This window comes from Euphorbia lathyris, chromosome 3, assembly GCF_963576675.1.
Source record: "Euphorbia lathyris chromosome 3, ddEupLath1.1, whole genome shotgun sequence".
Lineage (NCBI taxonomy): Eukaryota > Viridiplantae > Streptophyta > Magnoliopsida > Malpighiales > Euphorbiaceae > Euphorbia > Euphorbia lathyris.
Genome location: NC_088912.1, coordinates 14,350,895 through 14,362,824, shown reverse-complemented (window position 1 = coordinate 14,362,824; position 11,930 = coordinate 14,350,895). Strand labels below are relative to the sequence as shown.

Here is an 11,930-nt window from a genome sequence, read left to right as displayed (position 1 = left end):
CCTGCAAAAACATAGTAAAAGGAACAACTCTTCTATAATTGAAAAGCAACACTTCATCTGATTACTGCTAAAGATCAGTGTGATTGACCGAGATAGAAAATAAAAGGGGCTTTCTTAATAAAAGAAGAGAATGTTGATGGAGAGATGTTGGGGATATATGAAATTTGGGATGCTAGGGTTTTTGTTCATCAATCCTTTTGTTTATATATGAGATTTGAAAGGGCATTTTTATAATTAACTTTTATTTGCTACGGTTTTTGTACATGAATAATTTTGTTTATATATTTCAAAATTTAGTAACTTCTTTTATTTAATTTAATAGATTTTTATGTATTTCCTTTATCAACACTTAGGTTTAATTGTAATTTTGTAAGATAATGATGAAATTTGATCCTAACATTTCTTTTAAAATTGCAAATTTGGCCTTAACTTATGAAATAGATCAAATTTAATCATAAAATTTCCAAACGAGATCAATTTTACCTTTAAGTTACTAAACATTTGAAAAAGCTGATTTGACTACTATTTAATTGTCATATCACACATTCCAAACAAGTTTGTTGATAAATTGAAACACTCTCATACGCTTTTCGTTATTTGCAATTATATTTGTAACACAACAAAAGAGTAGACATATTCACAATTGTGATTAACATGTTTGTGGTGGACTTAGTTGTTATCTTGTTTTACATATTTTTTATAACGTATTAGTAACACATTAAATATCTTAACCATAATTGGTGTTTAGAAGGTCTGTCAATCTTTAACGTAAAGCTAATATTGATCTTTCTCAGAAACTTTAGTCTTAAATTTGGACAATTTCATAAGTTAGAGCTAAATTTTTATTTAACCAAAAGGTTAAGCTCAAATTTGGCCTTTATATCTAATTTTTCAATACCCATACACTCTTTTTATCTATTTCTTACAAATTTACTTAATTACATACTTCAAATATTATACAAGGAAAATAAAGCCATTTTGGTTTGTGATAATTTAAAGATGATAAAATCTCTCATGATAGAATAAGGGTATTGCTATATACCGCAACTTTTTTTTCATCCACCGCACCCTTTTGACATTTATACTCTCCTCATTATTTTTTTTCAAAAACACAAATTTTTTTTTCTCTCTTTCTCTCCCAAGCCTAAAAACCCGAATTTGACGAAAATGGACTCGAGCATCCCTGAAGACCATGATTTCGAACACGAGGTAATCATACGATATAAATTTAAATTAAAATTTCGTTTTATAAATTTTGAAATTTTTTTTACGGATTTGGCCTAAACGGACGGCGCATGCCGCTCGTCCTCAGACCGAACGGATGAACTACCCGTTCGGCCTGCGGATGAGCGGCATGCGCCGCCCGTTTGACCTGCGGAACGAGCGGAACGAGCAGCGCGCATGGCCCGTTCCACCTGCGGAACGGGCGGCACGCTGCACTCGTTCTGCCGTGCGACGGGCAGGCTTCCCGTTTAGACCTAATTTGCCCCATTTTTTGCTTTTTAACGGGGCAGCCTGTCCGTTTAGCCTATACGAGCCCCGAATAAGCTCGGAATTTTATAATTTTTAACGTGAAGGCTACCCGAATAAGCCCTAAATTTATATTTTTTAATTTTTACGCGTATTGTTATTACCTATTATGCACCCGAATGCCATTTTTTTTACATTTTTACGCGTATTTTTAATACATATTATGAATTTTTTATATATTCAGGAACCGTTAGAAGATTGGCAACCGGACGGCATTGATTACAGTTCCCGTTTTATAACGGACATCGTTTTCCCTTCTTGTGAAAATGTTGTTACTTGGGCAAAACTGGTAGCTATTCGAATTGGGTTTGAGATTATAATATCTTCGCATAAACATGGTGGAAAGCAAAAGCAATTGAGATGTTCACGGGGTGAACGCTATAGAGGGAAAACAGATGATGCATGGTTAATAAGAAAAACTAAAACTAAAGCGTGCAGGTGTAAATTTGAGATTATTGCCTATCAACGGTTAGGCCTTACTGGTTGGGGGATAAAGGCTAAGGCTGGATTAACTGGTCAGCACAATCATTGGTTACGTGTGTATCTAAATTAATTGTTCGTGATATGAGTTCGGCTAAAGCAAAGCCTTGTGCCATTTTAGTAGCCGTTAAAGAAAAGCATCCCAAAGATGAGTTAGAGCATACCACATTTAGTTAAATGAATAACGGCAACCACATTTACTTAAATGAATAACTGCAATAACAGTATTTTTTGTACAATGACATGAGATTTGCTTGATTCACGTTATAATATAATGAAATTAGCTTTTCTCTACATATAACAACTCAGACGGAACATCATTTATAGCCGACACACTTATTCATTAATTAACATAAATATTATCATTTAAGAAAACATTAATTTCCATTATAAAGAGAGGAACAATACCATTCATGTTCCACGTTTTGAATACCACTAAAAATCATGCAAAAAACACAGAATGGAACAACTAAGATCAAATTGATTACAATGAAAAACTTTTCCCACATTTGACCCAAACAAAATCTCTCAAGGCAAAGTCCTCTCTCTTATAAACATCCTTCTTGTTCTTTCTTTGTGGTTTAGATGCATTAATATGTTAATGCAAGTTTGCTCTTGATTTTCATTCTTTTATTACCATCTTCAATCTCAACTACCTCCATTCCCCGAATCCAACTCCAAGAACATCCATCTTTTATGTGATTTTTAACTCCAATCATATTTTCAATCTTCTAAGCAATCTGAACCAAAAACATTTGAATAATTTAGTAAATTTACACGTATTTAGCTTTCAATGAGCTCTAAAGCATTCAAAAATAAATTTTAACTTTAAACAAGTTGAATACACTGTCTAAGACTATATTTTCGTCCAAACAATACAGCTCACCCAGATAAAACTCGTCTCCCCTTAATAAATGAAATACATACTTAAATATGCAATTAATCGTTTAATTTCATTGTTTGGTTAGTGCTTTTGAAAGCATACTACACCGTTCCTCAGTGATGTTGTCTCACTGAGGATAGCAATTACTTAGTGATACTCAAACCAATGCATTCTTCCTTGACAAATCAATCCATTGTATAAGCAAACTCACCTCTAGTTTCACCAGCACATGCATAGGCAAAGCTGAAGATAGACAATCTCCACAACAATTTGCACAATAATATCATCCCATAGTCGAGCAAGTGAAAACTCCATATGAACATTTTTGTGAACCATATTCTTTTTTATGTACAAAAAATTTGGCAAAATTAGGCAAAGTACTTTCTTCTCCTAGAATAATATCATCAAGATAAATGAGATATTTCTTTGGCTTCAACAGAAAGTGCATCATCATCATCTGTGTCCTTGTGATCGTTGTCATTGTCATTGTTATCATTATAATCATCCCAAGCAGTGCTAGAATCATCAGCATACAACTTTGCAACAGACCTGGTATTAGCATCTGTTAACAGAAGCGCGACTTGATTTCTCTTGATGATTTCAGTTAGCAGTTTCTCAAAAGGCATATGCCCTTTGATTCAGACTCTTGCACCGTCTCTACTGGAATTTTGAGAACAGGAGCTTTATGCTGTAAGCCAGAAGGTATTTCCCTGTGGTTATATTGAGATTGAATAAATTGTGTTTCCAATGCGTGTGCTTGATTCGTATGGTTGTGTTAAAGGATGTTTGGCCAGCAGCCCCATTTCATAAATTAATCGGTTGGAGTACAACAGGCACCAAATTGCCTCTCCAGATCACAGGGTAAGTTTCAGTTACCACTGGAAGCACCTGTTTGCTTTTACTGGGTACTAGATTAGCAGCTCGAGCTGCATGAACAGTTCCATATCTTTCTCTGCACCAAGAATTATTGCCATGAACTAGAGCATAATTTACCTTTGATGAATGTAGACTTTTGGTAAGCTTTACCTTCTGCATTTTATCACTTTCTTCAAATGGAGTACATGGAGATTAATAGGATTAGTATTTACAAGCAAAATAGGTTCACAAACCATTTCCAACAGTTTTATTCATCTTCCACTTCTGCAGTAATTGCAATTAGATTTTGACTTTGAAAGGAAGGGTTTACTGAAGAACTGCAATTAGAAATCTTCACAACTTTATTGAATTTTCTTAAAGTAGAAACCCCATTAGATGTATTATCCATGAGTGAAGGTATGAAATCCTTATATTTGTAGTCATCTGTTTTGTCATCAGAATTGTTTCCATTTCAGAAGTTTGTTGAGGTGAAAGCCCTATATAACCCATATCAAAGTCAGATTAGCAGGCAGAATATAAGACTTATAGTATATTACTCTAATTTTTTATATTATTCTAAGAATTCATAACTGCAATATGTAAGAATCAAAACTTCAGAATAAGGTAATAAGTCAGAACATTAGTAGAAGGCTTATTTGTTGTTTTCATCGTCTGTTCATCGCTTTAAGCAACTTATTTACTTTTAGTATTTCTTAAACTAACTTCCAAACATCCTAAAGCACTTCAAATTAATTCCTCAAATCTATCTCAATTGATTGCTGCATTAATTAGTATCTTAATGTAAATAAACCAGTGGAAAGGAAAACCTAAATTGACTAATCCTTTAATTGGACCAAAATCAAACTGTGTTACTATCTATCAACACAGAACAGCAAAAATATGATCGCCCAGGGCCAGAACTGAGTTAAGTTGCCAAGTATAGAAATGGTGACAATAAAGCAATAAATTCATCATTGGCAGGAGACTCATCATTGGTATGGTATCCTGAAAGTAACTGAAATTCATCACAAAAAGGTACCCATACACCAAAGGCAGTAAAGAATATAACAAAAGTTTATACTATTATTATATATATATACATCAATTGCTATGTGAAGAACTATTCTGATTGCTAAGCCTTTACATCTAAGAACTCACAAAATATGACATTTTATTTATTCTTGGTAGGTAAAACATAAGAGGGGATTTGAGCAAGTTCAAATACAAACCACTTAGACCAAGTTCATGATGCCAAAAGATTCAAAACATATTATATCAAATAGTAAAGAAAATGAGCAAAAAAAAAAAAAAATTAATAATAAATAATAAATTTGTTATATACTAATATGCATAAATTTAAAAATGTTTGTGTATATATAAATTTAGATTTGTAAACTGATCAGAAAACAAAATGAACCAATCAATAAAACCAAATATTCCGAAACAAAAACTTCATGTTTAGGATAAATAACAAATTAGTAATTTTAAACCTCAACTTACTTGTAGGAATGTTTTCGCCGGCGACATTCTGCAATTAGGGCTGGAATATCCTTCTTTACATAGGAATATATTGACTTTTATTTTTTCACTGTTATTTTTCCTGCACCCATTCTCAAATATAAGCAGCTAATTTATCAAAGAATGCTTGCAGAATTCTATTTTGAGATTTGATGGAAATGATTGTTCATTATAGATAACATCTAGTAAATATATTTACAATTATCTTAGGTGTTACTATGATGAGATTCAGATTAAATGATACAATATTTACTTCCATTAGTTATGGAAATTAGTAGAAAAACAGGATCAAAAACCTGTAATCTGCGGAAACTATCACTAGGGTTGTCTGGAAGCTGCTCAATTCCATTCCTACTTCCCCAAATACAGTTTTCTGCTTTGAAGAAACTAGGTAGAAATCAGGTTCCTTTTTCTTCATTCTTGTTCAATGACAAACAGATACGTTTCCTATACAATCAACATATGCAAATCAAAATTAAACAAACAAGAAAACAAAAACTGAACATATCAAGTTTAAAATTAGTTAGAATTCTCATCGTGGAAGAAAAACTAATTAGAGATAACAAAGCCTTACTCTTCAAGGAGAGAGAGAGAAAGATAGAGGCAACCTTGTCTTCTTCTTTGCATGGATTAGGTTTTCAGGATGTTTAAGGATTCCATGCAAACTCATTTCTCTGTAAAACAATCTAGAAGGCCTTTTGGATTAGGCTTTGGGCTTTTCATAGGAAATTATTAGGGCTTTTTACATGAAAATCATATTGGTTATAAAAATTACAATTAGATCATATCACAAAACTTAATTCTAACTATGTCATTATTTATAAATTATATACCTCAATTCATAAATTTTAACCCCAAAAAATACATTATATTCTCCTAATTTATAAATCTCAATGCTTAAGATATATATATTTTTTTTGGAAGAAAACTCATGCATCAAGATAAATCAGAAGAAATAATATCCTGCAACCAGAACGGAGCAGAAAAGGACACAAACTCGCTAGCATTGGACAGGGCATGCCGTGCAACGGCATGGGCTCCCCTGTTTGCTAGGCGCGGAGAAAAAAACACTGTAAAATCATGTCGGTTACCTAGAAGAAACTTACAATCCTGGATAATTTAACCAAAAACTGATAAATCTAAATCTTCAGACCTAATACTGTTAACCACAATCAAGGAATCACCAAACATTAATACAGTTCAGATGATAATTTGCTTTATTTGACATAATTCAAATAATAATTTGACATAGTTATAAATAATTTTTGAAAGTTGTATTTCCAAGTAGATTTTTCAAATTATTATTAGCTATAAAAATTAGGGAAATTTACATATAAATTCACTTTTTAAAAAATTTCTACAATTATGTAAATTAATGATTTTGAATTATGTGAAACTAGTAAAATCAGCACTTTTAAAAAAACTAGACCTAATCTATAAATCCTAGACCCAAAAAATATATTATAGACAACTAATTTATAAGCTCTCTAGTACTTAAAATATTTTCCGTCGGCTTTTCACACAATTTATTTAAGAAAAATTTACAAAAAAGTATAACTTAAGAAAACTAATTACAAAAAAATTAATGATTACTTTTGAAGATTTTTGAAGTCAATATTAACAAATACTCATAATTCTATTCTGACTGTGCTAACCACTCATATCCAGTATGGAGAGCATAATACATATTATCTCTAATAATACTCCTCATATTCAATCATTATTTATTAGGTTATCATTAAATTACGAAGTATTGTTATATTTATGAATAATGAGAGGCAGGACTCCTAAATAATAAATTATTAATAAAAATTTAGGGGACTAGGAGCAAAGAGAGTCTTCTTAATAATAGAGATAATCTACTAGTTAAGTGATGAGTCACTAAGAGGCTGTTGGAGTTGATTTATAACTCTCTCTCTACTCAAATTTTAACTGAAAAGCGCAACTAAGAAATTGTTGGAGATGTTCTAATGGGTAAATTACATATGTGGTATACAACGTTTACCTTCTTTCACACTTTGGTGTACAACCTTCAATTTTGCACATAAAAATGTACAACTTTTCGGTGACCTCTCACTAAAGTGTACAACCGGTAATTATGACCGGTCAACTCAAAGTTAACGCGCCACATCACCATTTTTCATCCTACAAATTTAAAAAAAAATGGGACCCAAACTCTGATCTACGTGGATGACGATGTCGAAGAAGAAGTATTTAATATTATACCCTCGAATGGGACCCAGGAGCTTGTAACAAAATCTCCCAGAGCAATGTCCTTTGGCTTATACACATCCTTCTTGTTATTTGCTCCTTTTATTGTTTAGAAGCAATAATATGCTAGTGCAACTTTCTTGTCGATTTCTGTTTTTTTATGGCCATATTCAATCTCAAATGACTCTATTTCCATGATCAGATTTCAAGAATATCCATCTTTTCTCAGATTTTCAACTCTGATTATACCCTCAAGCTGAACCAAAACCTCAAGTTTAGTTCATCATACTTGATGAAAAATATTATAAAGATTTCAATATCAACCAGACATGCATATACCTATTTGCAGATGAAGAGAAATAAAAAAGAGAAAAATACGTTTAGCAATCAAAATGGATGGCAACATAAGCATTCCACGCAGTTCCAATATTGCAAAAGGAAGCAGATCAGAGAGAGAATGGCATACATTCCACAATTTTTTTTGTAATTACCAATTTCTGCATTCAAATTAAATATATTTCTCTATTCACAGCTCATATACATAATATAATCAAAATGATAGGAGGAGGGAAAAAAATTTGACTCAAGAGTGTCGTGCATTACTTTTTTTACAAAAAAGTTTAGGCAGTAATAGGTCTACCCACTCCCAAAGTCAGGGCAAACCAGAGATCTTGATGAGGATTTACAGTGGACTTTACAGATTACCTACTAACACATCAAGTGGGATAATTGGTGCTGATGTCACTAATGAACTCCAAGAGGCTAGTATTTCAATACATATTTTATAGAGATATATTGATGAAAATTAAACTGAATTAAATATAGGGTAAATTAAAAAAAAAAACCATGTAGTTTCACTTATTGACAAAAAAGGATTTGTACTTCTTTGACAAAATGGAAATTGTGTTTAAGACCGTTAACCAAAACGGGAAAAAACAACTAACCCCGTCAATTGGGCTGACGTGGCAAGGGTATTTTTGTCCAAATTTTTTTTCTTGGATAAATTTCGAAAAAAAAACCATGTGATTTCACAGATCCTTTTTTCTCAATAAGTGAAACCACAAGGCAAATTCCAAAACAACATTGTTTTAAGTCTGGGCAAATTAAAAAAAAAAAAGAGCCCAGCCCTACCAAATGGGCTGGGCTGGACTTAATTAACCTATCTCATTCTTCAAATGGTTTGTTCATCTCCTTCTCGATAGAACAGGGGGGCTAATTTCTGGAAACCAGAAATTACCCCCACGCAGCTCCGGTGCCAGGGGGCTGGAGCACCCAGGTGCCCGGTTCCATCCGCCTCTGATACTAGCGTGTTAACGGAAACCAAAAAATAACAATAGACTCAATATCACAAAAATTACAAAGTTCATATAAGAGTCAACGAGGAAAACAATTGATATTTCAGTAATTCCATTACAATTCATATATATGCCAAAAACAAAAATTACAAATGTCCAAAGAATGAAATCAACTATTGTTTCTCTTCCAACTCTAATTGATTTTATAACATTTATGAGTACCTCAATAGTTTATTTTCCAACTCTAATTACTCGTCACTTTTATCTAATTTGAATAAATGTGTACATTAAATCCGTCATTGAATAATGAGTTAGCAGATATGCCTTTCACTGCCACCCCAAAATAGTATAGGCTCAATGGAATGGCAATCCATACATCAATGAACAATCTTATTATTTTATCTTGGGCTGCATCTTTGATTACTTGTTATACTCCACAACATCATTGTCTTCTTCATCATCTAAATCCTCCTCTTCATTCCTTTTCCTCTTATGGTGAGATGATGAAGATGATGGTATCACCTCTTCTTCCTCATCATCATCTTTTATTTCCTAGTGCTCCGTCGAATCATGCACTTCAGCTTGACCCAATGGTTGTACCAAGTATTCTCACCTCATTTTTCATCCTGCCATTCCAATTGCAGAAAATTATCAATAATAAAATTGTCAGCATTATTATAATTTTACAATCCATTAGCACAAATAAACCTCAAAATAAACAAATTCATATTGTACTAGTTAATCATGAGTAAACAGTAGATAGGGCGGCCCGGTCGCACTACGCTTCCCCGCTGAGCGAGGGTCCGGGGAGGGGTCCCACCACAAGGGTGTACTGGGGGCAAGCCTTCCCCTGCCAATTTATCTGGCAAGAGGCCGCTCCTCAGACTCGAACCCGTGACTTCTTGATCACACCATAACAACGTTTACCGTTGCGCCAATAAATTTCCTTATTCTCTCACACTACGATTTTCAGAATGCAGCAATAGTGTCAAATTCCCTTGTTATATGACCTGATAAATTTCCTTATCCTTGCGAATTCTTTTGTCATTAATAAACGGGAAAGAAAGAAGCTTACTGGTTTTGAATTTCCAGACTAACATTTATGCTTAATGGAAGAAATATATTGGCCATGAATGTTGTTTGCAATTCATGTCGATTTTGTTTAAATCAATAAGGGTGTGAAAATTGTCTTTCTTAACAAAATTAATGTTGTTTCTAGGCAATCATCTAGTTGTAAATTTGGATCTAATCAAACAAAATCAATATATTGTCTAAGAGTACTTACAAGCTCAGGCCCATTTTATACACAATGATCATTTTGGCTTTTAGATTTCAACAAGAAATTAGTAATTTAAATAATGCAGATTAAAATAAGAAAATAGCAATTTAAACCTCAACTTACTTGGAGTATCTCATTAGAATGTATGTGTTCGCCGACGAAGTTCTGCAATCAGTGCTAGAATATAATTTTTTGTTCTTATGAGTGCCTAGAAGATCTGCTGATGCACTCATGTCTTGATATAAATTTTCTCCCTGTTTCTTTAGATCCATCGTTTTTCCTGCACAAAATTAACTAGGTTAAAATCATCATCATTTTTTTCCTATTTCAATTATCCTACATGTCTAGAACTATTCAGATCTATTCAAAATTATGGATCTGTTCAGATCTATTAAAATTTCTCTATCAGATTCCATCTAAGGTTTGCAGATATGAAAAGAAATCAATACCCATTAGGTAAAAACCTCCTAACTTCAAAAAGCACAAATGACCCATATCAATTTTTCACCAGCAAAGGGAAAAAAATGAAGCAGTGGAATAACCAAACCCAACTTTTGAAATCTAAAGTATTGAAAATAGAGGGTTTAAATTCAAGAAGAAGATTGGGAGGGATTAACTTCAACGCTGAGGTCAGGGAAGAGAAAGGCTAGGGCCCTATGTCAGAATATGAACGTTGTTCATGCGGGGCCTTAGGACTTAGGTTGGAAGAAAAACAAGGAGAGAAGGGAGAAGTTGAGAGAAGTAAAACCTAGAGGAGACAAGAGAGAGACATTGAGAGAGAGTCTAAACCCTTTCCTATTTAGGTTATAATTTTACTTTAATTTAATTTTCTTTTTCTTTTTCTTTTTAATATATATATTTTGGTTTTTCCTATCTTGCCCTTAAGACTTTACCGTAGGTTCAATGGGCAATGGGCGCCAATTTTGTCGTCTTGTGTAGCCACTAGGCAAAACAATAAGCCACGAAAATAGTCAGTATTTACGATCAATTTTCACTGGGTCGCTAAAAACAGTAGCTGTCTAGCTATTTTCTTATTGTGTGCCCACATGTTCTTAACTAAAATAAAAAACTGAATTGAAAAAATCTGCAACTCAAAGACAACTTTAAAAAGTGAATTGCCATTATGAAGGTATAAAACCAACAATTAAATATAAAACCTCTCCAGAATGAATGGATGAATCCACAAAATCTTAACAAATTCACTAGGCTCCTAGAAATACAAAAAAAAAAATTATGATTTAATACCTACAATGCTATATCATTGTGATTTGGTAGAGTGCCTAAAAGAACAAGTATCTTTGTGCCCATCAATCGGACACATGCAAATAATGAACTTGAACTTCCTTAGTGAGAGGAACTTTGTACAAGCCTTTTCTTCATGCTCCTCACTCTTGTTGTCAGAATTCTTGCTTTTATCTCTACCCTCTTTTCTTCATCCTCAAGGATCTTTTTCTTCGGCGAAGTTCTACGATTTGTGTTAGAATGTCCTTTTTTGTTCTTCTGAGTGCCCGAAAGATGTGCTGATTCCAAAGTAAATAAGATGTATGACTGCTCCCGGGCAATCACAAAGAAAAACATATCCAATTTTTTTTTATCTGGTATTTAACTGCATCAAAAGAACCTTTTACTAGGATCAATATGGTTCTATATGATTGAAGAAGTTGGCACATTTTAAGAGAATTTGAACCACTTCCATAGGTTGCACAAAAATTGATTAGCAGCAACAACGACCATTAGCAAGACTCAAAATGAGCTAGTTCTAGTAAGCCAAAACCTGCACACAGTTAATTCAGACCTATCTTTTTTTTTACCAGTTCCACATTCAAACGCATGGCTTTGGTTGGTTTTGTCCCATTTGCACTACATAATATACCCTTGT

The 11,930-nt window shown here is 33.1% G+C and overlaps 1 long non-coding RNA gene across 1 annotated transcript; it reads right to left on the bottom strand.

The window, feature by feature from the left end:
- Positions 1–8,918: 8,918 nt before the first annotated feature.
- Positions 8,919–10,799, bottom strand: LOC136224496 (uncharacterized). The gene is made up of 3 exons (XR_010686463.1): positions 10,501–10,799; positions 10,175–10,331; positions 8,919–9,398 (listed from the first exon to the last, which is right to left on the bottom strand). It is a non-coding gene; the product is annotated as an uncharacterized lncRNA (long non-coding RNA).
- Between the last annotated feature and the right edge of the window lie 1,131 nt (positions 10,800–11,930).